At 38.8% G+C, this 23,676-nt stretch overlaps 1 protein-coding gene across 7 annotated transcripts in view; it reads left to right on the forward strand.

Moving 5' to 3' along the window:
* Positions 1–23,676, forward strand: part of agbl5 (AGBL carboxypeptidase 5) — a 158,213-nt gene that overhangs the window by 95,585 nt on the left and 38,952 nt on the right. The gene's annotated exons all lie outside the window — the stretch shown is intronic.

Here is a 23,676-nt window from a genome sequence, read left to right on the forward strand (position 1 = left end):
AAATTGCTCTTTTCGAACTTGTCTTTAAGTCCTTAATCAATCAAAACAAATTTGGTCTTGATGCAATCTTGAGACCCTGTAGGTAAATAATTATCAAAAAAATCTTGACATTTTAACTATTTGAGGCCCATAAACCTTGATCAAACATGTACGTGAAAGCCTTTTCAGAGTTATTTGGCCAAAACTCTGTCAAAGTTTAAAACATGCCAAAACTGTTGAAGCTACTAATTAACAATGACATTTGAAGCACATGTGCCAAGTATGAGCCAAATAAGTCTTCAGTAGGCTCTACAGTGAAAAAATAACTATTTTCAATTTATTCTATTTATCGCTATTTTCCAACCTAAATGGACAGAAGACAGGAACCTTTCACCCTATCAACACACAAATTTATACACATATATAGACTGATAATCTGATCTTGATTGCAAATTTTCAGCCAAATCGGACATGTTTTGCTTCTACAACGGCTGGAAAACTACAGCGATTTTGTAGGCCTCAAGCCTGTGTTATCGCTTTTTTCAAACCTAAATGGACAGAAGTCAGGAACCTTTGACCCTATTGACACAGAAATTGACATACATATATAGACTGATATTGTGATCTTGATTGCAAATTTTGAGCCAAATCAGATATTTTTTGCCTCTAATATGGCCAAAGAGCAACAGCCATTTTGTAGGCCATAAGCCTGTATTATCGCTTTTTTCAAGCCTAAATGGACAGAAGTCAGGAACCTTTGACCCTATCAACACACAAATTTACACACATATATATACAGACCACTTGATCATGAGAACCAATTTTGAGCCCAATCAGACTTTTCCTCTCTTTGTAATAAATAGAAACACACTGATAGGGAATGTTCTGTCTTACTTATAGAGTGATAGATTTCCAGCAGGTTATATGTGGTCTCTTGCTGCGCTCTGGTGGTCATTTGGTGAAACAGCTACAGGTGAATTATTCTAAATTAAAGCTCTGCTGAACTTATTTAATCTTGCTTGTCTTGCTTAATTGAACATATTTATCCTTCTTGGTCATGCTACTCAGCCACCTGGGTCATTCTTGTTTATGTTCCACCGACTTAATTTTTTTTTTATTTGCATAATATGCAAAACTTACTTTTGAGATCTTGTCCTTGGATCCTTGACCAATCATGACATGTTTGGTGTCAAACAGTTCAGCAGAGCTTACTCCTCAATAATTATTAAAAAAATCTTTACATTTATAAACAATATGGCCGCCATATGCAAATGAGTTCTACCATGGTGCAGTAAAATGTCTTTAACACTTATAACTTTTGAATGCTTAACCTGACACTAATACCACTTCAGTCCTTTGATCATTACATGATTCTCAGATACCCTGTCAGTTTAAGTAGACATACACCCCTACGGGGCGGGGCCGATGCTCGATAGCTGTTTCTCTAGAACCATACAAGCTATCAAGGTCATCCTAGCCAATTATCATCTATGGCCCATGCACTAATGGTACACCAAATGAAAATTTGATATGGACACTTTTGTGGTCACTATTAGCCAATCACATTCCAGCAAGCTTTTAACAGGCGGAATGTTAATCAGGTCAAAACTTATATACTATATACGGGTTATTTATATGCCCTTTTTATGCCTTGTGTTTTTTCAATTTAAGAACTGAATTTGTTTCACCAAATGCGCACTAGAGTGCAGTAAGACACCACATAAAACCTGATGAACACTACAGCTCAATTTATCAATGCTTTTCAACTAGTTTACTCACACCACTCATCTAGCATTGCCATTATGGTCTTTATGGTCACGCTGGTCACCCAGCTTGGTTATGCTGGCCATCCAGCTTGGTCATGCTGGCCATTCACATTGGTCATTATGGTCCTGCTGGTCATTCAGCTTTGTCCTCATAGTAATGGTGGTCTTCCAGCTTGGTCATACTGGCCAACCACCTTTGCCATGCTGGTCATCAGTTTGGTCATTATGGTCTTCCAGCTTGGTCAATATGGTCAACAAGTTTGTCATCCAGATTAGTCATGCTGGTAATCTAGCTTGGTCTTCACGGTCATGCTGGTCATCCTCACCCAGTTTGGCGATGCCGGTCAACCGGCAACATGTTTTAAGCCTAACTGGCCTCCAGGGGTCTCTTTGCCTGTAACGCTCGAACCCCGTAAATCGCCGCTTGCGGCTATATTTATTATTATTATTATTATTATTATTATTCTTATTCTTTTTCTGCCATAGAAGTGATCGGGCAGAAGAAACCGTAAGGCCTACAGGGCTGAGACTTGGTCATATGGTAGTACTTCTCACCGCTACTCAGATTCAAAAGATGAGCCAAATCGGCCTCAAGGGGGCGCTATGGCGAAGGTCAACGCGTTAGGCCTCGTAACTGCCACGCCCTGATAGCTAGAGCAAAAATTCTTGCATTATATGATTCCTTGGTTAATGGCAAATCAAAAAGGTCAATAGAACCACTAAGCTCCGCCCACTTAGATTTTTTGCTATTTAGCATAATATGCAAAACCTACTTTTGAGAACTTGTCCTAGGGTCATTGAGCAATCCTGTCATATTTGGTGTCAAACAACTCAGCAGAGTCCCAACCTCAATAATTATCAAAAAAATTGTGAAATTTGTAAACAATATGGCCGCCATATGCAAATTAATCTTACCGTGGCACACCCAAATTTACTCTAACAGCTGTAACTTTTGAATGCTTAAACCTACACTAATGCCACTTTAGAGCTTTGATGCCTACATGATTCTGAGGTAGCCCGTCAATCTGTGTAGACATACGCCTCCAGGGGGCGGAGCCAAAGCTAAAAATCTGTTTCTCAGGAACCATACAAGCTATGAAGCTCTCCTTTGGCATGTATCATCTATGGCCTATGTCCTAATGTTTCACAAAAGGAAAATTTGATATGCAAATTTTTGCGATCGTTATTAGCCAATCAGATTCCAGCAAGCTTTTGACATGCTAAACAATGACCAATCAGGACGATACTTATACCCTACATGTATCTCAGGGCCTTCTATCATCCATTAAAATATGGCGTTGATTGGCCTCAAGGGGGCGCTATAGCAGGAAATCAGTTATATCTAAAGGTACAAGTGGCCTAGGCTTGTTATTCTTTTTTAGTTGTATACTTTGCTGTAGCCTTTACAACTTTGTAATTACATGTATTTACCAAAAATGTAAAGATTTTCATCAGTGGCCAAAAGAGTAAAAATTGCTCTTTTCGAACTTGTCTTTAAGTCCTTAATCAATCAAAACAAATTTGGTCTTGATGCAATCTTGAGACCCTGTAGGTAAATAATTATCAAAAAAATCTTGACAATTTAACTACTTGAGGCCCATAAACCTTGATCAAACATGTACGTGAAAGCCTTTTCAGAGTTATTTGGCCAAAACTCTGTCAAAGTTTAAAACATGCCAAAACTGTTGAAGCTACTAATTAACAATGACATTTGAAGTACATGTGCCAAGTATGAGCCAAATAAGTCTTGAGTAGGCTCTACAGTGAAAAAATAACTATTTTCAATTTATTCTATTTATCGCTATTTTCCAACCTAAATGGACAGAAGACAGGAACCTTTCACCCTATCAACACACAAATGTATACACATATATAGACTGATAATCTGATCTTGATTGCAAAGTTTCAGCCAAATCGGACATGTTTTGCCTCTACAACGGCTGGAAAACTACAGCGATTTTGTAGGCCTCAAGCCTGTATTATCGCTTTTTTCAAATCTAAATGGACAGAAGTCAGGAACCTTAGACCCTATTGACACAGAAATTTACATACATGTATAGACTGATATTGTGATCCTGATTGCAAATTTTGAGCCAAATCAGATATTTTTTGCCTCTAATATGGCCAAAGAGCAACAGCCATTTTGTAGGCCATAAGCCTGTATCATCACTTTTTTCAAACCTAAATGGTCAGAAGTCAGGAACCTTTGACCCTATCAACACACAAATTTACATACATGTATATACAGACAACTTGATCATGAGTACCAATTTGGAGCCCAATCGGACTTTTCTTCTCTTTTTAATAAATAGAAACACACTGATAGGGAATGTTCTGTCTTTTTGATAGAGTGATAGATTTCCAGCAGGTTATATGTGGTCTCTTGCTGCGCTCTGGTGGTCATTTGGTGAAACAGCTACAGGTGAATTATTCTAAATTAAAGCTCTGCTGAACTTATTCAATCTTGCTTGTCTTGCTTAATTGAACATATTTATCCTTCTTGTTCATGCTGGTCAGCCGCCTGGGTCATTCTTGTTTATGCTCCACCCACTTAATTTTTTTTTAAATTTGCATAATATGCAAAACCTACTTTTGAGATCTTGTCCTTGGATCCTTGACCAATCATGACATGTTTGGTGTCAAACAGTTCAGCAGAGCTTACTCCTCAATAATTATAAAAAAAATCTTTACATTTATAAACAATATGGCCGCCATATGCAAATGAGTTCTACCATGGTGCAGTAAAATGTCTTTAACACTTATAACTTTTGAATGCTTAACCTGACACTAATACCACTTCAGTCCTTTGATCATTACATGATTCTCAGATACCCTGTCAGTTCAAGTAGACATACACCCCCCCCCAGGGGGCGGGGCCAATGCTCGATAGCTGTTTCTCTAGAACCATACAAGCTATCAAGGTCATCCTAGCCAATTATCATCTATGGCCCATGCACTAATGGTACACCAAATGAAAATTTGATATGGACACTTTTGTGGTCACTATTAGCCAATCACATTCCAGCAAGCTTTTAACAGGTGGAATGTTAATCAGGTCAAAACTTATATACTATATACGGGTTATTTATATGCCCTTTTTATGCCTTGTGTTTTTTCAATTTAAGAACTGAATTTGTTTCACCAAATGCCCACTAGAGTGCAGTAAGACACCACATAAAACCTGATGAACACTACAGCTCAATTTATCAATGCTTTTCAACTAGTTTACTCACACCACTCATCTAGCATTGCCATTATGGTCTTTATGGTCACGCTGGTCACCCAGCTTGGTTATGCTGGCCATCCAGCTTGGTCATGCTGGCCATTCACATTGGTCATTATGGTCCTGCTGGTCATTCAGCTTTGTCCTCATAGTAATGGTGGTCTTCCAGCTTGGTCATACTGGCCAACCACCTTTGCTATGCTGGTCATCCAGTTTGGTCATTATGGTCTTCCAGCTTGGTCAATATGGTCAACAAGTTTGTCATCCAGATTAGTCATGCTGGTAATCTTCACGGTCATGCTGGTCATCCTCATCCAGTTTGGCGATACCGGTCAACCGGCAACATGTTTTAAGCCTAACTGGCCTCCAGGGGTCTCTTTGCCTGTAACGCTCGAACCCCGTAAATCGCCGCTTGCGGCTATATTTAGGGGTTCGAGCACGTAGTGCTAGAAACCCTATTGTAATTGTTCTGATTATTATTATTATTATTATTATTATTATTATTATTCTTATTCTTTTTCTGCCATAGAAGTGATCGGGCAGACGAAACCGTAAGGCCTACAGGGCTGAGACTTGGTCATATGGTAGTACTTCTCACCGCTACTCAGATTCAAAAGATGAGCCCGATCGGCCTCAAGGGGGCGCTATGGCGAAGGTCAACGCGTTAGGCCTCGTAACTGCCACGCCCTGATAGCTAGAGCAAAAATTCTTGCATTATATGATTCCTTGGTTAATGGCAAATCAAAAAGGTCAATAGAACTACTAAGCTCCGCCCACTTAGATTTTTTGCTATTTAGCATAATATGCAAAACCTACTTTTGAGAACTTGTCCTAGGGTCATTGACCAATCCTGTCATATTTGGTGTCAAACAACTCAGCAGAGTCCCAGCCTCAATAATTATCAAAAAAATTGTGAAATTTGTAAACAATATGGCCGCCATATGCAAATTAATCTTACCATGGCACACCCAAATTTACTCTAACAGCTGTAACTTTTGAATGCTTAAACCTACACTAATGCCACTTTAGACCGTTGATGCCAACATGATTCTGAGGTAGCCCGTCAATCTGTGTAGACATACGCCCCCAGGGGGCGGAGCCAAAGCTAAAAATCTGTTTCTCAGGAACCGTACAAGCTATGAAGCTCTCCTTTGGCATGTATCATCTATGGCCTATGTCCTAATGTTTTACAGAAGGAAAATTTGATATGCAAATTTTTGCGATCGTTATTAGCCAATCAGTTTCCAGCAAGCTTTTGACATGCTAAACAATGACCAATCAGGACGATACTTATACCCTACATATATCTCAGGGCCTTCTATCATCCATTAAAATATGGCGTTGATTGGCCTCAAGGGGGCGCTATAGCAGAAAATCAGTTATATCTAAAGGTACAAGTGGCCTAGGCTTGTTATTCTTTTTTAGTTGTATACTTTGCTGTAGCCTTTACAACTTTGTAATTACATGTATTTACCAAAAATGGAAAGATTTTCATCAGTGGCCAAAAGAGTAAAAATTGCTCTTTTCGAACTTGTCTTTAAGTCCTTAATCAATCAAAATAACTTTGGTCTTGATGCAATCTTGAGACCCTGTAGGTAAATAATTATCAAAAAAATCTTGACATTTTAACTATTTGAGGCCCATAAACCTTGATCAAACATGTTCGTGAAAGCCTTTTCAGAGTTATTTGGCCAAAACTCTGTCAAAGTTTAAAACATGCCAAAACTGTTGAAGCTACTAATTAACAATGACATTTGAAGCACATTTGCCAAGTATGAGCCAAATAAGTCTTCAGTAGGCTCTACAGTGAAAAAATAACTATTTTCAATTTATTCTATTTATCGCTATTTTCCAACCTAAATGGACAGAAGACAGGAACCTTTCACCCTATCAACACACAAATTTATACACATATATAGACTGATAATCTGATCTTGATTGCAAATTTTCAGCCAAATCGGACATGTTTTGCCTCTACAACGGCTGGAAAACTACAGCGATTTTGTAGGCCTCAAGCCTGTATTATCGCTTTTTTCAAACCTAAATGGACAGAAGTCAGGAACCTTTGACCCTATCAACACACAAATTTACGTACATGTATATACAGACCACTTGATCATGAGTACCAATTTGGACCCCAATCGGACTTTTCCTCTCTTTGTAATAAATAGAAACACACTGATAGGGAATGTTCTGTCTTACTTATAGAGTGATAGATTTCCAGCAGGTTATATGTGGTCTCTTGCTGCGCTCTGGTGGTCATTTGATGAAACAGCTACAGGTGAATTATTCTAAATTAAAGCTCTGCTGAACTTATTTATTCTTGCTTGTCTTGCTTAATTGAAGATCTTTATCCTTCTTGGTCATGCTAGTCAGCCACCTGGGTCATTCTTGTTTATGTTCCACCCACTTAATTTTTTTTTTATTTGCATAATATGCAAAACTTACTTTTGAGATCTTGTCCTTGGCTCCTTGACCAATCATGACATGTTTGGTATCAAACAGTTCAGCAGAGCTTACTCCTCAATAATTATTTAAAAAATCTTTACATTTATAAACAATATGGCCGCCATATGCAAATGAGTTCTACCATGGTGCAGTAAAATGTCTTTAACACTTATAACTTTTGAATGCTTAACCTGACACTAATACCACTTCAGTCCTTTGATCATTACATGATTCTCAGATACCCTGTCAGTTTAAGTAGACATACACCCCCCCAGGGGGCGGAGCCAATGCTCGATAGCTGTTTCTCTAGAACTATACAAGCTATCAAGGTCGTCCTAGCCAATTATCATCTATGGCCCATGCACTAATGGTACACCAAATGAAAATTTGATATGGACACTTTTGTGGTCACTATTAGCCAATCACATTCCAGCAAGATTTTGACAGGCTGAATGTCAATCAGGTAAAAACTTATGTACTATTATTGATATTATTGGTTATTAATATGTGCCCTTGTCATGCCTCACTGCTAGGCTCTCCGAATGCCCACTAGAGTGCAGCAAGAGACCACATAAAACCTGCTGAACACTACAGCTCAATTTATCAATGCATTTCAACTAGTTTACTCACACCACTCATCTAGCATTGTCATTATGGTCTTTATGGTCACGCTGGTCACCTAGCTTGGTTATGCTGCCCATCCAGCTAGGTCATTCTGGTCATTCACATTGGTCATTATGGTCCTGCTGGTCATTCAGCTTTGTCATCATAGCAATGCTGGTCATCCAGCTTGGTCATACTGGCCAAACACCTTTGCCATGCTGGTCATCCAGTTTGGTGATGCCAGTCAACCAGCAACATGTTTTAAGCCTAACTGGCCTCCAGGGGCCTCTTTGTCTGTAACGCTCGAACCCCGTAAATCGCCGCTTGCGGCTATATTTATTATTATTATTATTCTTATTCTTTTTCTGCCATAGAAGTGATCGGGCAGAAGAAACCGTAAGGCCTACAGGGCTGAGACTTGGTCATATGGTAGTACTTCTCACCGCTACTCAGATTCAAAAGATGAGCCCGATCGGCCTCAAGGGGGCGCTATGGCGAAGGTCAACGCGTTAGGCCTCGTAACTGCCACGCCCTGATAGCTAGAGCAAAAATTCTTGCATTATATGATTCCTTGGTTAATGGCAAATCAAAAAGGTCAATAGAACCACTAAGCTCCGCCCACTTAGATTTTTTGCTATTTAGCATAATATGCAAAACCTACTTTTGAGAACTTGTCCTAGGGTCATTGACCAATCCTGTCATATTTGGTGTCAAACAACTCAGCAGAGTCCCAACCTCAATAATTATCAAAAAAATTGTGAAATTTGTAAACAATATGGCCGCCATATGCAAATTAATCTTACCGTGGCACACCCAAATTTACTCTAACAGCTGTAACTTTTGAATGCTTAAACCTACACTAATGCCACTTTACAACTTTGATGCCAACATGATTCTGAGGTAGCCCGTCAATCTGTGTAGACATACGCCCCCAGGGGGCGGAGCCAAAGCTAAAAATCTGTTTCTCAGGAACCGTACAAGCTATGAAGCTCTCCTTTGGCATGTATCATCTATGGCCTATGTCCTAATGTTTTACAGAAGGAAAATTTGATATGCAAATTTTTGCAATCGTTATTAGCCAATCAGATTCCAGCAAGCTTTTGACAGGCTAAACAATGACCAATCAGGACGATACTTATACCCTACATGTATCTCAGGGCCTTCTATCATCCATTAAAATATGGCGTTGATTGGCCTCAAGGGGGCGCTATAGCAGAAAATCAGTTATATCTAAAGGTACAAGTGGCCTAGGCTTGTTATTCTTTTTTAGTTGTATACTTTGCTGTAGCCTTTACAACTTTGTAATTACATGTGTTTACCAAAAATGCAAAGATTTTCATCAGTGGCCAAAAGAGTAAAAATGGCTCTTTTCGAACTTGTCTTTAAGTCCTTAATCAATCAAAACAAATTTGGTCTTGATGCAATCTTGAGACCCTGTAGGTAAATAATTATCGAAAAAATCTTGACATTTTAACTATTTCAGGACCGTAAACCTTGATCAAACATGTACGTGAAAGCCTTTTCAGAGTTATTTGGCCAAAACTCTGTCAAAGTTTTAAACAGGCCAAAACTGTTGAAGCTACTAATTAACAATGTCATTTCAAGCACAAGTGCCAAGTATGAGCCAAATAAGTCTTCAGTAGGCTCTACAGTGAAAAAATAACTGTTTTCAATTTATTCCATTTATCGCTATTTTCCAACCTAAATGGACAGAAGACATGAACCTTTCACCCTATCAACACACAAATTTATACACATATATAGACTGATAATCTGATCTTGATTGCAAATTTTCAGTCACATCGGACATGTTTTGCCTCTACAACGGCTGGAAAACTACAGCGATTTTGTAGGCCTCAAGCCTGTATTATCGCTTTTTTCAAATCTAAATGGACAGAAGTCAGGAACCTTTGACCCTATTGACACAGAAATTGACATACATATATAGACTGATATTGTGATCCTGATTGCAAATTTTGAGCCAAATCAGATATTTTTTGCATGTAATATGGCCAAAGAGCAACAGCCATTTTGTAGGCCATAAGCCTGTATTATCACTTTTTTCAAACCTAAATGATCAGAAGTCAGGAACCTTTGACCCTATCAACACACAAATTTACATACATGTATATACACACCACTTGATCATGAGTACCAATTTGGAGCCCAATCGGACTTTTCTTCTCTTTTTAATAAATAGAAACACACTGATAGGGAACGTTCTGTCTTTCTGATAGAGTGATAGATTTCCAGCAGGTTATATGTGGTCTCTTGCTGCGCTCTGGTGGTCATTTGGTGAAACAGCTACAGGTGAATTATTCTAAATTAAAGCTCTGCTGAACTTATTCAATCTTGCTTGTCTTGCTTAATTGAAGATCTTTATCCTTCTTGGTCATGCTAGTCAGCCGCCTGGGTCATTCTTGTTTATGCTCCACCCAATTAATTTTTTTTTAAATTTGCATAATATGCAAAACCTACTTTTGAGATCTTGTCCTTGGATCCTTGACCAATCATGACATGTTTGGTGTCAAACAGTTCAGCAGAGCTTACTCCTCAATAATTATTTAAAAAATCTTTACATTTATAAACAATATGGCCGCCATATGCAAATGAGTTTTACCATGGTGCAGTAAAATGTCTTTAACACTTATAACTTTTGAATGCTTAACCTGACACTAATACTACTTCAGTCCTTTGATCATTACATGATTCTCAGATACCCTGTCAGTTTAAGTAGACATACACCCCCAGGGGGCGGGGCCAATGCTCGATAGCTGTTTCTCTAGAACCATACAAGCTATCAAGGTCATCCTAGACAATTATCATCTATGGCCCATGCACTAATGGTACACCAAATGAAAATTTGATATGGACACTTTTGTGGTCACTATTAGCCAATCACATTCCAGCAAGCTTTTAACAGGCGGAATGTTAATCAGGTCAAAACTTATATACTATATACGGGTTATTTATATGCCCTTTTTATGCCTTGTGTTTTTTCAATTTAAGAACTGAATTTGTTTCACCAAATGCCCACTAGAGTGCAGTAAGACACCACATAAAACCTGATGAACACTACAGCTCAATTTATCAATGCTTTTCAACTAGTTTACTCACACCACTCATCTAGCATTGCCATTATGGTCTTTATGGTCACGCTGGTCACCCAGCTTGGTTATGCTGGCCATCCAGCTTGGTCATGCTGGCCATTCACATTGGTCATTATGGTCCTGCTGGTCATTCAGCTTTGTCCTCATAGTAATGGTGGTCTTCCAGCTTGGTCATACTGGCCAACCACCTTTGCCATGCTGGTCATCCAGTTTGGTCATTATGGTCCTCCAGCTTGGTCAATATGGTCAACAAGTTTGTCATCCAGATTAGTCATGCTGGTAATCTAGCTTGGTCTTCACGGTCATGCTGGTCATCCTCATCCAGTTTGGCGATGCCGGTCAACCGGCAACATGTTTTAAGCCTAACTGGCCTCCAGGGGTCTCTTTGCCTGTAACGCTCGAACCCCGTAAATCGCCGCTTGCGGCTATATTTATTATTATTATAGTTCTTATTCTTTTTCTGCCATAGAAGTGATTGGGCAGAAGAAACCGTAAGGCCTACAGGGCTGAGACTTGGTCATATGGTAGTACTTCTCACCGCTACTCAGATTCAAAAGATGAGCCCGATCGGCCTCAAGGGGGCGCTATGGCGAAGGTCAACGCGTTTGGCCTCGTAACTCCTACGCCCTGATAGCTAGAGCAAAAATTCTTGCATTATATGATTCCTTGGTTAATGGCAAATCAAAAAGGTCAATAGAACCACTAAGCTCCGCCCACTTAGATTTTTTGCTATTTAGCATAATATGCAAAACCTACTTTTGAGAACTTGTCCTAGGGTCATTGACCAATCCTGTCATATTTGGTGTCAAACAACTCAGCAGAGTCCCGTCCTCAATAATTATCGAAAAAATTGAGAACTTTTTAAACAATATGGCCGCCATATGCAAATTAATCTTACCGTGGCACACCCAAATTTACTCTAACAGCTGTAACTTTTGAATGCTTAAACCTACACTAATGCCACTTTAGAACTTTGATGCCAACATGATTCTGAGGTAGCCCGTCAATCTGTGTAGACATACGCCCCCAGGGGGCGGAGCCAAAGCTAAAAATCTGTTTCTCAGGAACCGTACAAGCTATGAAGCTCTCCTTTGGCATGTATCATCTATGGCCTATGTCCTAATGTTTTACAGAAGGAAAATTTGATATGCAAATTTTTGCGATCGTTATTAGCCAATCAGATTCCAGCAAGCTTTTGACAGGCTAAACAATGACCAATCAGGACGATACTTATACCCTACATGTATCTCAGGGCCTTCTATCATCCATTAAAATATGGCGTTGATTGGCCTCAAGGGGGCGCTATAGCAGAAAATCAGTTATATCTAAAGGTACAAGTGGCCTAGGCTTGTTATTCTTTTTTAGTTGTATACTTTGCTGTAGCCTTTACAACTTTGTAATTACATATGTTTACCAAAAATGCAAAGATTTTCATCAGTGGCCAAAAGAGTAAAAATTGCTCTTTTCGAACTTGTCTTTAAGTCCTTAATCAATCAAAACAAATTTGGTCTTGATGCAATCTTGAGACCCTGTAGGTAAATAATTATCAAAAAAATCTTGACATTTTAACTATTTGAGGCCCATAAACCTTGATCAAACATGTACGTGAAAGCCTTTTCAGAGTTATTTGGCCAAAACTCTGTCAAAGTTTAAAACATGCCAAAACTGTTGAAGCTACTAATTAACAATGACATTTGAAGTACATGTGCCAAGTATGAGCCAAATAAGTCTTCAGTAGGCTCTACAGTGAAAAAATAACTATTTTCAATTTATTCTATTTATCGCTATTTTCCAACCTAAATGGACAGAAGACAGGAACCTTTCACCCTATCAACACACAAATTTATACACATATATAGACTGATAATCTGATCTTGATTGCAAATTTTCAGCCAAATCGGACATGTTTTGCCTCTACAACGGCTGGAAAACTACAGCGATTTTGTAGGCCTCAAGCCTGTATTATCGCTTTTTTCCAATCTAAATGGACAGAAGTCAGGAACCTTTGACCCTATTGACACAGAAATTGACATACATATATAGACTGATATTGTGATCCTGATTGCAAATTTTGAGCCAAATCAGATATTTTTTGCCTCTAATATGGCCAAAGAGCAACAGCCATTTTGTAGGCCATAAGCCTGTATTATCACTTTTTTCAAACCTAAATGGTCAGAAGTCAGGAACCTTTGACCCTATCAACACACAAATTTACATACATGTATATACAGACCACTTGATCATGAGTACCAATTTGGAGCCCAATCGGACTTTTCTTCTCTTTTTAATAAATAGAAACACACTGATAGGGAATGTTCTGTCTTTCTGATAGAGTGATAGATTTCCAGCAGGTTATATGTGGTCTCTTGCTGCGCTCTGGTGGTCATTTGGTGAAACAGCTACAGGTGAATTATTCTAAATTAAAGCTCTGCTGAACTTATTCAATCTTGCTTGTCTTGCTTAATTGAACATATTTATCCTTCTTGTTCATGCTGGTCAGCCGCCTGGGTCATTCTTGTTTATGCTCCACCCACTTAATTTTTTTTTTAATTTGCATAATATGCAAAACCTACTTTTGAGATCTTGTCCTTGGATCCTTGACCAATCATGATGTGTTTGGTGTCAAACAGTTCAGCAGAGCTTACTCCTCAATAATTATTAAAAAAATCTTTACATTTATAAACAATATGGCCGCCATGTGCAAATGAGTTCTACCATGGTGCAGTAACATGTCTTTAACACTTATAACTTTTGAATGCTTAACCTGACACTAATACCACTTCAGTCCTTTGATCACTACATGATTCTCAGATACCCTGTCAGTTTAAGTAGACATACACCCCCCCCAGGGGGCGGAGCCAATGCTCGATAGCTGTTTCTCTAGAACCATACAAGCTATCAAGGTCATCCTAGCCAATTATCATCTATGGCCCATGCACTAATGGTACACCAAATGAAAATTTGATATGGACACTTTTGTGGTCACTATTAGCCAATCACATTCCAGCAAGCTTTTAACAGGCGGAATGTTAATCAGGTCAAAACTTATATACTATATACGGGTTATTTATATGCCCTTTTTATGCCTTGTGTTTTTTCAATTTAAGAACTGAATTTGTTTCACCAAATGCCCACTAGAGTGCAGTAAGACACCACATAAAACCTGATGAACACTACAGCTCAATTTATCAATGCTTTTCAACTAGTTTACTCACACCACTCATCTAGCATTGCCATTATGGTCTTTATGGTCACGCTGGTCACCCAGCTTGGTTATGCTGGCCATCCAGCTTGGTCATGCTGGCCATTCACATTGGTCATTATGGTCCTGCTGGTCATTCAGCTTTGTCCTCATAGTAATGGTGGTCTTCCAGCTTGGTCATACTGGCCAACCACCTTTGCCATGCTGGTCATCCAGTTTGGTCATTATGGTCTTCCAGCTTGGTCAATATGGTCAACAAGTTTGTCATCCAGATTAGTCATGCTGGTAATCTAGCTTGGTCTTCACGGTCATGCTGGTCATCCTCATCCAGTTTGGCGATGCCGGTCAACCGGCAACATGTTTTAAGCCTAACTGGCCTCCAGGGGTCTCTTTGCCTGTAACGCTCGAACCCCGTAAATCGCCGCTTGCGGCTATATTTATTAATTAGGGGTTCGAGCACGTAGTGCTAGAAACCCTATTGTAATTGTTCTGATTATTATTATTAGGGGTTCGAGCACGTAGTGCTAGAAACCCTATTGTAATTGTTCTGATTATTATTATTATTATTATTATTATTATTATTATTCTTATTCTTTTTCTGCCATAGAAGTGATCGGGCAGAAGAAACCGTAAGGCCTACAGGGCTGAGACTTGGTCATATGGTAGTACTTCTCACCGCTACTCAGATTCAAAAGATGAGCCAAATCGGCCTCAAGGGGGCGCTATGGCGAAGGTCAACGCGTTAGGCCTCGTAACTGCCACGCCCTGATAGCTAGAGCAAAAATTCTTGCATTATATGATTCCTTGGTTAATAGCAAATCAAAAAGGTCAATAGAACCACTAAGCTCCGCCCACTTAGATTTTTTGCTATTTAGCATAATATGCAAAACCTACTTTTGAGAACTTGTCCTAGGGTCATTGACCAATCCTGTCATATTTGGTGTCAAACAACTCAGCAGAGTCCCATCCTCAATAATTATCAAAAAAATTGTGAAATTTGTAAACAATATGGCCGCCATATGCAAATTAATCTTACCGTGGCACACCCAAATTTACTCTAACAGCTGTAACTTTTGAATGCTTAAACCTACACTAATGCCACTTTAGACCTTTGATGCCAACATGATTCTGAGGTAGCCTGTCAATCTGTGTAGACATACGCCCCCAGGGGGCGGAGCCAAAGCTAAAAATCTGTTTCTCAGGAACCGTACAAGCTATGAAGCTCTCCTTTGGCATGTATCATCTATGGCCTATGTCCTAATGTTTTACAGAAGGAAAATTTGATATGCAAATTTTTGCGATCGTAATTAGCCAATCAGATTCCAGCAAGCTTTTGACAGGCTAAACAATGACCAATCAGGACGATACTTATACCCTACATGTATCTCAGGGCCTTCTATCATCCATTAAAATATGGCGTTGATTGGCCTCAAGGGGGCGCTATAGCAGAAAATCAGTTATATCTAAAGGTACAAGTGGCCTAGGCTTGTTATTCTTTTTTAGTTGTATACTTTGCTGTAGCCTTTACAACTTTGTAATTACATGTGTTTACCAAAAATGCAAAGATTTTCATCAGTGGCCAAAAGAGTAAAAATTGCTCTTTTCGAACTTGTCTTTAAGTCATTAATCAATCAAAACAAATTTGGTCTTGATGCAATCTTGAGACCCTGTAGGTAAATAATTATCAAAAAAAATCATGACATTTTAACTATTTGAGGCCCATAAACCTTGATCAAACATGTACGTGAAAGCCTTTTCAGAGTTATTTGGCCAAAACTCTGTCAAAGTTTAAAACATGCCAAAACTGTTGAAGCTACTAATTAACAATGACATTTGAAGTACATGTGCCAAGTATGAGCCAAATAAGTCTTCAGTAGGCTCTACAGTGAAAAAATAACTATTTTCAATTTATTCTATTTATCGCTATTTTCCAACCTAAATGGACAGAAGACAGGAACCTTTCACCCTATCAACACACAAATTTATACACATATATAGACTGATAATCTGATCTTGATTGCAAATTTTGAGCCAAATCGGACATGTTTTGCCTCTACAACGGCTGGAAAACTACAGCGATTTTGTAGGCCTCAAGCCTGTATTATCGCTTTTTTCAAATCTAAATGGACAGAAGTCAGGAACCTTTGACCCTATTGACACAGAAATTGACATACATATATAGACTGATATTGTGATCCTGATTGCAAATTTTGAGCCAAATCAGATATTTTTTGCCTCTAATATGGCCAAAGAGCAACAGCCATTTTGTAGGCCATAAGCCTGTATTATCGCTTTTTTCAAGCCTAAATGGACAGAAGTCAGGAACCTTTGACCCTATCAACACACAAATTTACAAACATATATATACAGACCACTTGATCATGAGTACCAATTTGGAGCCCAATCTTCTCTTTTTAATAAATAGAAACACACTGATAGGGAATGTTCTGTCTTACTTATAGAGTGATAGATTTCCAGCAGGTTATATGTGGTCTCTTGCTGCGCTCTGGTGGTCATTTGGTGAAACAGTTACAGTTGAATTATTCTAAATAAAAGCTCTGCTGAACTTATTTAATCTTGCTTGTCTTGCTTAATTGAACATCTGTATCCTTCTTGGTCATGCTGGTCAGCCACCTGGGTCATTCTTGTTTATGCTCCACACACTTAATTTTTTTTAAAATTTGCATAATATGCAAAACCTACTTTTGAGATCTTGTCCTTGGATCCTTGACCAATCATGACATGTTTGGTGTCAAACAGTTCAGCAGAGCTTACTCCTCAATAATTATTAAAAAAACCTTTACATTTATAAACAATATGGCCGCCATATGCAAATGAGTTCTACCATGGTGCAGTAAAATGTCTTTAACACTTATAACTTTTGAATGCTTAACCTGACACTAATACCACTTCAGTCCTTTGATCATTACATGATTCTCAGATACCCTGTCAGTTTAAGTAGACATACACTCCCAGGGGGCGGAGCCAATGCTCGATAGCTGTTTCTCTAGAACCATACAAGCTATCAAGGTCATCCTAGCCAATTATCATCTATGGCCCATGCACTAATGGTACACCAAATGAAAATTTGATATGGACACTTTTGTGGTCACTATTAGCCAATCACATTCCAGCAAGCTTTTAACAGGCGGAATGTTAATCAGGTCAAAACTTATATACTATATATGGGTTATTTATATGCCCTTTTTATGCCTTGTGTTTTTTCAATTTAAGAACTGAATTTGTTTCACCAAATGCCCACTAGAGTGCAGTAAGACACCACATAAAACCTGATGAACACTACAGCTCAATTTATCAATGCTTTTCAACTAGTTTACTCACACCACTCATCTAGCATTGCCATTATGGTCTTTATGGTCACGCTGGTCACCCAGCTTGGTTATGCTGGCCATCCAGCTTGGTCACGCTGGCCATTCACATTGGTCATTATGGTCCTGCTGGTCATTCAGCTTTGTCCTCATAGTAATGGTGGTCTTCCAGCTTGTTCATACTGGCCAACCACCTTTGCCATGCTGGTCATCCAGTTTGGTCATTATGGTCTTCCAACTTGGTCAATATGGTCAACAAGTTTGTCATCCAGATTAGTCATGCTGGTAATCTAGCTTGGTCTTCACGGTCATGCTGGTCATCCTCATCCAGTTTGGCGATGCCGGTCAACCGGAAACATGTTTTAAGCCTAACTGGCCTCCAGGGGTCTCTTTGCCTGTAACGCTCGAACCCCGTAAATCGCCGCTTGCGGCTATATTGGTATTTATAATCGCTTCCCCTGCTTTTTCTGACCTAGAAGTGATTGCACAGAACAAACCGTAAGGCCTAGAGAGCTGAGACTTGGTCATATGGTAGTACTTTAGACCCCTACTCTGCCGCATGACATGAGTCCTGATCGGCCTCAAGGGGGCGCTATGGCGAAGGTCAACGCTTTAGGTCTCGTAACTCTCACGCCCTGATAGCTAGAGCAAAAATTCTTGCACTATATGATTCCTTCGTTAATGGCAAATCAAAAAGGTCAATAGAACCACTAAGCTCCGCCCACTTAGATTTTTTGCTATTTAGCATAATATGCAAAACCTACTTTTGAGAACTTGTCCTAGGGTCATTGACCAATCCGGTCATATTTGGTGTCAAACAACTCAGCAGAGTCCCATCCTCAATAATTATCAAAAAAATTGTGAAATTTGTAAACAATATGGCCGCCATATGCAAATTAATCTTACCGTGGCACACCCAAATTTACTCTAACAGCTGTAACTTTTGAATGCTTAAACCTACACTAATGCCACTTTAGACCGTTGATGGCAACATGATTCTGAGGTAGCCCGTCAATCTGTGTAGACATACGCCCCCAGGGGGCGGAGCCAAAGCTAAAAATCTGTTTCTCAGGAACCGTACAAGCTATGAAGCTCTCCTTTGGCATGTATCATCTATGGCCTATGTCCTAATGTTTTACAGAAGGAAAATTTGATATGCAAATTTTTGCGATCGTTATTAGCCAATCAGTTTCCAGCAAGCTTTTGACATGCTAAACAATGACCAATCAGGATGATACTTATACCCTACATGTATCCCAGGGCCTTCTATCATCCATTAAAATATGGCGTTGATTGGCCTCAAGGGGGCGCTATAGCAGAAAATCAGTTATATCTAAAGGTACAAGTGGCCTAGGCTTGTTATTCTTTTTTAGTTGTATACTTTGCTGTAGCCTTTACAACTTTGTAATTACATGTATTTACCAAAAATGGAAAGATTTTCATCAGTGGCCAAAAGAGTAAAAATTGCTCTTTTCGAACTTGTCTTTAAGTCCTTAATCAATCAAAATAACTTTGGTCTTGATGCAATCTTGAGACCCTGTAGGTAAATAATTATCAAAAAAATCTTGACATTTTAACTATTTGAGGCCCATAAACCTTGATCAAACATGTACGTGAAAGCCTTTTCAGAGTTATTTGGCCAAAACTCTGTCAAAGTTTAAAACGTGCCAAAACTGTTGAAGCTACTAATTAACAATGACATTTGAAGTACATGTTCCAAGTATGAGCCAAATAAGTCTTCAGTAGGCTCTACAGTGAAAAAATAACTATTTTCAATTTATTCTATTTATCGCTATTTTCCAACCTAAATGGACAGAAGACAGGAACCTTTCACCCTATCAACACACAAATTTATACACATATATAGACTGATAATCTGATCTTGATTGCGATTTTCAGCCAAATCGGACATGTTTTGCCTCTACAACGGCTGGAAAACTACAGCGATTTTGTAGGCCTCAAGCCTGTATTATCGCTTTTTTCAAATCTAAATGGACAGAAGTCAGGAACCTTTGACCCTATTGACACAGAAATTGACATACATATATAGACTGATATTGTGATCCTGATTGCAAATTTTGAGCCAAATCAGATATTTTTTGCCTCTAATATGGCCAAAGAGCAACAGCCATTTTGTAGGCCATAAGCCTGTATTATCGCTTTTTTCAAGCCTAAATGGACAGAAGTCAGGAACCTTTGACCCTATCAACACACAAATTTACAAACATATATATACAGACCACTTGATCATGAGTACCAATTTGGAGCCCAATCGGACTTTTCTTCTCTTTTTAATAAATAGAAACACACTGATAGGGAATGTTCTGTCTTACTTATAGAGTGATAGATTTCCAGCAGGTTATATGTGGTCTCTTGCTGCGCTCTGGTGGTCATTTGGTGAAACAGTTACAGTTGAATTATTCTAAATAAAAGCTCTGCTGAACTTATTTAATCTTGCTTGTCTTGCTTAATTGAACATCTGTATCCTTCTTGGTCATGCTAGTCAGCCACCTGGGTCATTCTTGTTAATGCTCCACCCAATTTTTTTTTTTAATTTGCATAATATGCAAAACCTACTTTTGAGAACTTGTCTTTGCCTCCTTGTCCAATCATGACATGTTTGGTGTCAAACAGTTCAGCAGAGCTTACTCCTCAATAATTATTAAACAAAATCTTTACATTTATAAACAATATGGCCACCATATGCAAATTAGTTTTTCCATGGTGCAGTAAAATGTCTTTAACACTTATAACTTTTGAATGCTTAACCTGACACTAATACCACTTCAGTCCTTTGATCATTACATGACTCTCAGATACCCTGTCAGTGTAAGTAGACATACACCCCCAGGGTGCGGAGCCAATGCTCGATAGCTGTTTCTCTAGAACCATACAAGCTATCAAGGTCATCCTTGCCAATTATCATCTATGGCCCATGCACTAATGGTACACCAAAGGAAATGTTGATACATTTTTGTGGTCACTATTAGCCAATCACTTTCCAGCAAGCTTTTGACAGGCTGAATGTTAATCAGGTAAAAACGTATACACCATATGTGAGTTATTTATATGTGGCCTTTTTATGCCTCACCACTAGGCTCCCATCAGGATTAATGTGGTTTGTATTTTTCAATTTAAGAACTGATGTTGTTTCACCAAATGCCCACTAGAGTGCAGAAAGACACCACATAAAACCTGCTGAACACTACAGCTCAATTTATCAATGCTTTTTACAACTAGTTTACTCACATCACTCATCTAGCATGGTTATTATGGTCATGCTAGTCAACCAGCTTGGTCCTTATTTTCATTCTGGTCAACTAGCTGGGTATTTTGGTCATGCTGGTCAACCACCTGGGTCTTTATGTTCATGCTGGTCAATCAGCTGGGTCTTTATGGTCATGCTGGTCTACCAGCTGGGTCTTTATGGTCATGCTGGTCTAACACCTGGGTCTTTATGGTCATAATGGTCACCCACCTTGGTTATCCAGTTTGGTGATGACGGTCAACCAGCAACAGGTTTTAAGCCTAACTGGCCTCCAGGGGCCTCTTTGCCTGTAACGCTCGAACCCCGTAAATCGCCGCTTGCGGCTATATTTATTATTATTATTATTATTATTATTCTTATTCTTTTTCTGCCATAGAAGTGATTGGGCAGAAGAAACCGTAAGGCCTACAGGGCTGAGACTTGGTCATATGGTAGTACTTCTCACCGCTACTCAGATTCAAAAGATGAGCCCGATCGGCCTCAAGGGGGCGCTATGGCGAAGGTCAACGCGTTTGGCCCCGTAACTCCTATGCCCTGATAGCTAGAGCAAAAATTCTTGCATTATATGATTCCTTGGTTAATGGCAAATCAAAAAGGTCAATAGAACCACTAAGCTCCGCCCACTTAGATTTTTTGCTATTTAGCATAATATGCAAAACCTACTTTTGAGAACTTGTCCTAGGGTCATTGACCAATCCTGTCATATTTGGTGTCAAACAACTCAGCAGAGTCCCACGCTCAATAATTATCGAAAAAATTGTGAAATTTGTAAACAATATGGCCGCCATATGCAAATTAATCTTACCGTGGCACACCCAAATTTACTCTAACAGCTGTAACTTTTGAATGCTTAAACCTACACTAATGATACTTTAGACCTTTGATGCCAACATGATTCTGAGGTAGCCCGTCAATCTGTGAAAACATACGCCTCCAGGGGGCGGAGCCAAAGCTAAAAATCTGTTTCTCAGGAACCGTACAAGCTATGACGCTCTCCTTTGGCATGTATCATCTATGGCCTATGTCCTAATGTTTTACAGAAGGAAAATTTGATATGCAAATTTTTGCGATCGTTATTAGCCAATCAGATTCCAGCAAGCTTTTGACATACTAAACAATGACCAATCAGGACGATACTTATACCCTACATGTATCTCAGGGCCTTCTATCATCTATTAAAATATGGCGTTGATTGGCCTCAAGGGGGCGCTATAGCAGAAAATCAGTTATATCTAAAGGTACAAGTGGCCTAGGCTTGTTATTCTTTTTTAGTTGTATACTTTGCTGTAGCCTTTACAACTTTGTAATTACATATGTTTACCAAAAATGCAAAGATTTTCAACAATGGCCAAAAGCGTAAAAATGTCTCTTTTCGAACTTGTCTTTAAATCCTCAATCAATCAAAACAAATTTGGTCTTGATGCAATCTTGAGACCCTGTAGGTAAATAATTATCAAAAAAATCTTGACATTTTAACTATTTGAGGCCCATAAACCTTGATCAAACATGTACGTGAAAGCCTTTTCAGAGTTATTTGCCAAAAACTCTGTCAAAGTTTAAAACATGCCAAAACTGTTGAAGCTACTAATTAACAATGACATTTGAAGCACATGTGCCAAGTATGAGCCAAATAAGTCTTCAGTAGGCTCTACAGTGAAAAAATAACTATTTTCAATTTATTCTATTTATCGCTATTTTCCAACCTAAATGGACAGAAGGCAGGAACCTTTCACCCTATCAACACACAAATTTATGCACATATATAGACTGATAATCTGATCTTGATTGCAAATTTTCAGCCAAATCGGACATGTTTTGCCTCTACAACGGCTGGAAAACTAAAGCGATTTTGTAGGCCTCAAGCCTGTATTATCGCTTTTTTCAAATCTAAATGGACAGAAGTCAGGAACCTTTGATCCTATCGACACAGAAATTGACATACATATATAGACTGATATTGTGATCTTGATTGCAAATTTTGAGCCAAATCAGATATTTTTTGCCTCTAATATGGCCAAAGAGCAACAGCCATTTTGTAGGCCATAAGCCTGTATTATCGCTTTTTTCAAGCCTAAATGGACAGAAGTCAGGAACCTTTGACCCTATCAACACACAAATTTACACACATATATATACAGACCACTTGATCATGAGTACCAATTTGGAGCCCAATCGGACTTTTCTTCTCTTTTTAATAAATAGAAACACACTGATAGGGAATGTTCTGTCTTTCTGATAGAGTGATAGATTTCCAGCAGGTTATATGTGGTCTCTTGCTGCGCTCTGGTGGTCATTTGGTGAAACAGCTACAGGTGAATTATTCTAAATTAAAGCTCTGCTGAACTTATTCAATCTTGCTTGTCTTGCTTAATTGAAGATCTTTATCCTTCTTGGTCATGCTAGTCAGCCACCTGGGTCATTCTTGTTTATGCTCCACCCACTTAATTTTTTTTTAATTTGCATAATATGCAAAACTTACTTTTGAGATCTTGTCCTTGGCTCCTTGACCAATCATGACATGTTTGGAGTCAAACAGTTCAGCAGAGCTTACTCCTCAATAATTATTTAAAAAATCTTTACATTTATAAACAATATGGCCGCCATATGCAAATGAGTTCTACCATGGTGCAGTAAAATCTCTTTAACACTTATAACTTTTGAATGCTTAATCTGACACTAATACCACTTCAGTCCTTTGATCATTACATGATTCTCAGATACCCTGTCAGTTTAAGTAGACATACAACC

The sequence above is a fragment of the Astyanax mexicanus genome, chromosome 2 (assembly GCF_023375975.1).
Source record: "Astyanax mexicanus isolate ESR-SI-001 chromosome 2, AstMex3_surface, whole genome shotgun sequence".
Classification (NCBI taxonomy): Eukaryota; Metazoa; Chordata; class Actinopteri; order Characiformes; family Acestrorhamphidae; genus Astyanax; species Astyanax mexicanus.